This window comes from Pteropus vampyrus, unplaced genomic scaffold (genome assembly GCF_000151845.1).
Source record: "Pteropus vampyrus isolate Shadow unplaced genomic scaffold, Pvam_2.0 Scaffold33, whole genome shotgun sequence".
Taxonomy (NCBI): Eukaryota; Metazoa; Chordata; class Mammalia; order Chiroptera; family Pteropodidae; genus Pteropus; species Pteropus vampyrus.
Window position 1 is genome coordinate 9,101,774 of NW_011888814.1, and position 5,461 is coordinate 9,107,234.

General features: G+C 37.0%; 1 protein-coding gene across 12 annotated transcripts in view; it reads left to right on the top strand.

The window, feature by feature from the left end:
* The window catches only part of NRF1 (nuclear respiratory factor 1), a 138,768-nt gene that overhangs the window by 39,607 nt on the left and 93,700 nt on the right, over positions 1-5,461 (top strand). The window lies entirely within an intron of this gene.

A 5,461-nucleotide genomic window follows, 5' to 3' on the forward strand; every position in this document is an offset into this window, starting at 1 on the left:
GATTGGGTGGGACCCCTTGCTCTTCAGAAGGGAACTCCCTAGCCCTCCTAGTTCTCAACTACCACATGTGAGTGTGAGAGCAGCCTGTTCTGCGTCTCTGCCTGTCCTTTTAGTCTCAGTGTGGCTTTTTCTACATATCCTTAGTTATAGGACTTCTGTTCAGCTAGATTTCAGGTGATTCTCAGTATGGTTCTATAATTTAGTTATAACTTTGAGATGGTTGTAGGAGGAAGAGAGCACAGTGTTTACCTACTCCATCATCTTGACTGGAAGCTACTTTTGTCCTCTTTAGGGATAATGCAAGTTTCTTAGAGCACTTGAATTTTATTCTTCTAATCCTGACCTATATGCTTTTGTTGTCCTGTGCATTAATTCTTTGTATATTTTAAGCCCTATAAGACATTATTTTTGTTTTATACAACTTGTCTCTGAAAATTTTTCTTCTGCCTAAAGATGCCATTTAGTATTTCCTTCAGCATGGATCTGCTAGTAGCAGTCTCTCAGCTCTCGCTTGTCTGAGAATGTTGTTATTTAACTTTCAATATTGAAGAATATTCTCACTGGCTATGGAATTCTAGTTGCCAATTATTTTCTTTCTTCATAATGAAGATGCTCTTCCACCGTCTTCTGGTTTCCATGCTTGCTTTTGAGAATTCAGCTATTTCTAACAGCTGTTCTTTTGAAAGTTATCCCCTATACAGGCCCCTTCTCCAACTGCTTTTATGATTTTCTTTGTCTTTAGTTTTTGTGATATATCTGGCTCTCACTATTCTTCTTATTTATTTTGTTTGCAATTCTTTGAACATCATGAATCTGGATTGATGCCTTTCATGAATTCTGGAAAATCTTAGCCACTAGATTTTACTTCAGTTTTGCTTCTGCTCCATTCCATCTCTTTTCCTTCAATGACTATACTTAAATACGTTGTCTTCCTTACTGAGTCCTTTATGTCTCTTACCCTCTATTCTGTATTACCATGCTTTTGTCCGTTTATGCTTAATTCTAAGTAGTTCCTTCTCAGTTTATTAAGTTTTCTCTTTAGTGTCTAAGGTGCTTTTAAATCTCTCTTAAGTTACTGATTTTAGTAATAGCTAATTATTTTATTTTGTTTTCTAGTTTTGAATTTCTAGTGTGTTTTTTTTTCTTCCAAATTTGTACTATTACTGTTTTCAGTTATAGTAGGAAAAAATTTTAATCTCCATGAGTAAAGTAAGCATTATGATTTTACAATCCATTTGGTAATTCTACTCTCTGAAGTGCTCGTGGTTCTTTTCTGTTATATGTTGTTAGTGCTCGTTCTTGTTCGTGTTGTTTTTTCTCTTCATGTATTGGTTATATTGAATGAATGCTGGATGCTGCTTTTGAAAGATTATTTTTAGAAATAATTTGGGGTCTAGAATATCATCATCCTTTAGAGAGGGTTTTTGTTTGCTTCTGCCAAATGCCTGAGGGCACTAGCAATCCTGGATCATCTTAATCCAATTTAACATTTTGAGATTTTCTGGGCCACTAAATGACTTAAAGCTGAGCTATATTTTGTACCTTTCTCTTTACTATTTACATTGTACATTTAGTATTAAGTGGAAGATTCCATGTAAACCAGGCCTGTGTGGATCTAATATTGTATCGATCTTAGAAGATACTTTGGAAAAGCTGGGCAGGAAATCAATGATCAGGAATGGCCAAAAAACTACATCCTTCTGGTATATGCTGTATTTAAGTGGAGGAAGACAGATGTAATGAAGAATAACCTTATTACTGTCAGTTGCTGTGTATTTCTGGAATGGTGAATGTAAAAATAAGACAATGGCAAAACACATATTAAGTATTTGTAAAATGTATTTTTGAAATTTTTATACTTCCCAGAAGAGGGCATCCTAACATAATGAATCCAAGTCAACTTCTTTCCTGGGAAGGAAGATGCTTTTGAGGCAGTTTTGCTGCATTGTCATAGTGTTAAGATTAGGAGAGGACTTGTTTTCTTACATGTTTTCTTGTGCATATTGTGAAAGTTCCTCTTGATGTTAGTTTTCAAATTCTTTTGACAGTATCCCACAGTAAAATCACATTTTACATTGTGATCTAGAATATAGACATGCATGTATAACAGAAATGACACTTTCTCATGAAGTATAATAACTTACCTCTACTACAAGTGATGCATTCTCTGATATGTTCCAGTCTCTTTTACTTTATTTCATTTTATTTAAACAAACAAAAAACAAACTTCTTCTTGGGCCCCCAAGGGGCCGGAGGCTTGCCTTTTAAATTTTGTTGTTTGAGGTTTTCTTTGTTGGGAACGGAAAGGCAAAGATAGGTACATTTTCAACTTTACTAGATATTCCAAATGCCTTTCCAAATTGTTGCATTAATTTACATTCCCACTGTACTAGAGTGCCTGTTGTTTCTTATCCTCACCACATTTGATATTGTTGATCGTTTTTTGTTTCTTTTTTTGCCAGTCTGATGAGTATGAAATAATATTTTACTCTTGGTTTAATTTGCTTTGTTCTGCTTACTAGAGCTCCTGGCCAGTTTAGGAAGATAAGATAGAGCACCATTTCAGAACTTTATTAACTACTTATTTTTCTTATTTTTGCATATTTCTTGTTTATACTTTTGTTCATTTTCCAACTGCATGTCTTTTTCTTATTGACTTTTAAGAGTTATTGATATATTTTTAATTCCTTTCTTGGTAATATGTATACAGTTATCTTCTCCCAGTTTGTTGCCCACTTCCTCCCCCAATATTTTATTTCTTTTTGTTCACAAAGGTTTTGATTTATATTATTGTGAAATTTATCAGTCTTTTACCTTTATCCTTTTGGCATCTTAAGAGATTTTTTTTTTAATAATAATTTTTTATTTTAATTACAGTTGGGATACAACATCGTATTAGTTTCAGGCATATAACATAATGATTAGACATTTATATAACTTATGAAATGTTCACCCCAATAAATCTAGTACGTAACTACCAAATTGTACTTAATTCCTTCCCCTTTTTTACCCACTCCTCTAACCCCCCTCCCATCTGGCAACTATCAAAATGTTCTCTGTATCCATGAGTTTGTTTCTGTTTTGTTTGTCTGTTTATTTTGTTCTTTAGATTCCACATGTAAGTGAAATTACATGCCATCTGTCTTTCTTTGTCTTACAGTACTAAGTACAATACCTCCAGGGCCCATCTGTGTTGTTGTGGATGGCAAGACTCCATTTCTTTTTTTATGGTTTAGTAATGTTCCATTGTATATGTACCAGTTCTTTAACCATTCATCCATTGATGAACACTATTGATGCCTCCATATTTTGGCTATTGTAAATAATGCTGCAATGAATATGTAGATTCACATGTCCCTTTGAAGTAGTGTTTTGGATTTCTCCAGATAAATACCCAGAAGTGAGATTACTGGGTCCTTTGTCTCCTGTCATAACCTTTGTTTTAAAGTTTATTTTGTCTGGTATAAATATTGTTTGTTTTGTTTGTTTTCATTTTTTTTTTTCATCTCATATTTATTTCTTTGTTTTTCATTTTGATGAAATATCTCTTCCATCCCTTTACTTTCACTCTGGTATTTCTTTCGATTTGAGATGAGTCTTTTGTAGGCAGTATAGGTGAGGGTCTTGTTTTCTCATCCATTCAGTCACTCTTTTGATTGGAACATTTAATCCATTTACATTTAAAATAATTGTTGATATATACTTACTGCCATTTTACAATTCATATTTTTCATCTTTTTTTCCTTCTATCTTAAAACTAGTTTGGTGGTGGTGAACTACTTATCTTATTCTTGTCTGGGAAGCTCTTTATCGGTCCATGAATTCTAAACGATAGCTTTGCTGGGTGATCTTGGTGGTAAGTTCTTGCTTTTCATCACTTTAAATATTTCATGCCAATCCTTTTCAGCCTGCAAAGTTTCTGTTGAGAAATCAACTGACAGTCTTATGGGAGCTCCCTTGTAGGTAACTAATTCCTTTTCTCTTGCTGCTTTTAAGATTCTCTCTTTGTCTTTAACCTTTACCATTTTAATTATGGTGTGTCTTGATGTGGGCCTCTTTGGGTTCATCTTTTTGGGGACTCTCTGAGCTTCCTGGGCTTTTATATCTGTTTCTTTCACCAGGTGAGGGAAGTTTTCTGTCATTATTCTTTAAATAGATTTTCAATTCCTCGCTCTCTCTCTTCTTCTGGTACCCCCCATAATGCAAATGTTGATGTGCTCAATGTTGTTCCAGAGGCCCTTTTTTTTCTGGATCATTTTTTTCTTCTGGCTATTCTGATTGGGTGTTTTCTGCTAACTTATTTTCTAAATTGCTGATTTGATCCTCTGCTTCATCTCTACTATTGACTCCTTCTATTGTATTCTTCATTTCTGACTAGTTCTTTTTCATGTTTTCTATCTCCAATTTTAAGTTTCCTATCTCTATTTTTATGTTTCCTATCTCTTTGTTAAAGTTCTCACTGACTTTATCTACTCATCCCCTAAGTTTATTGAGCATCCTTATAACCAGTGTTTCAAACTCTGCATCTGGTAGATTGCTCGTCTCTGTCTTATTTGGTTCTGTTTCTGGAGCTTTGTTCTGTTCATTCATTTGGGACATGTTTCTTTGTCTCCCCATTTTGGTTGCCTCCCTGTGTTTGTTTCTGTGTATTAGGTAGGGCTGATATGTCTCCCAGTCTTAGTGGAGTGGCCTTATGTAGTAGGTGTCCTGTGGGGCTCAGTGGCGCAGTCTTCCTTGGTCATCTGAGCCAGGTACTCTAAGTGTGTCTTTTTTATGGGTTGTGTGTGCCCTCCTGTTGTAGTTGAGCTTTGGTTGCTGATGGTATGTCAGTGGGAGGGATTGACCCTCAGGCTGATTGTGAGGACTGGCTAGTGAGGAACTGACTTTATGGAGCAAGATTTGCTTTAGCAGGGCTCTGGTGCCTGCCCGTCTGTCCTTTGGTGTGTTGTCCTCTGATGCAGCCCCATGTGGTGATCCAGCTCGGTCAGAAGCCAGCCACAGGGCTCGCCTTTCCTCCTGGGAGGAGCTCTGCTGCAGGCCATGTTCAGCTGTAGCCTGTTCCCTACCCAGGGCCACCTGGCAAGAGTCACCAAGCAATCTGCAGATGGCTATCTCCTGTGCTAGGCTCTGAGGTTCCTTAAGAAGCAAGGTTGAGAACCAAGGCCGGCTGCTGCTAGTGCCAGGCTTGAGGCTGCTCAGCAAGAGATATGGGGGCACATTGAGTCCAGATGCTGCTTGTTTGGGTTTTGTGAACCTATGAGAGACTTTAGGAAAGTATGTGGCATGAGACAAGGTAGGCCATTTGTATGGAAAAACCACTGGAAGTGGCTTGGGTGGGCCCACCTGTTGGGAGGGGCAGAGTCTCAGGGAATCACTTGGGTGGGGGCAACCTGTGTTAGCCAGGTTGATGGAGACTCAAATATGGCAGCCATCTGAATCTAGAAGCTGGGAGGGGGGAAGG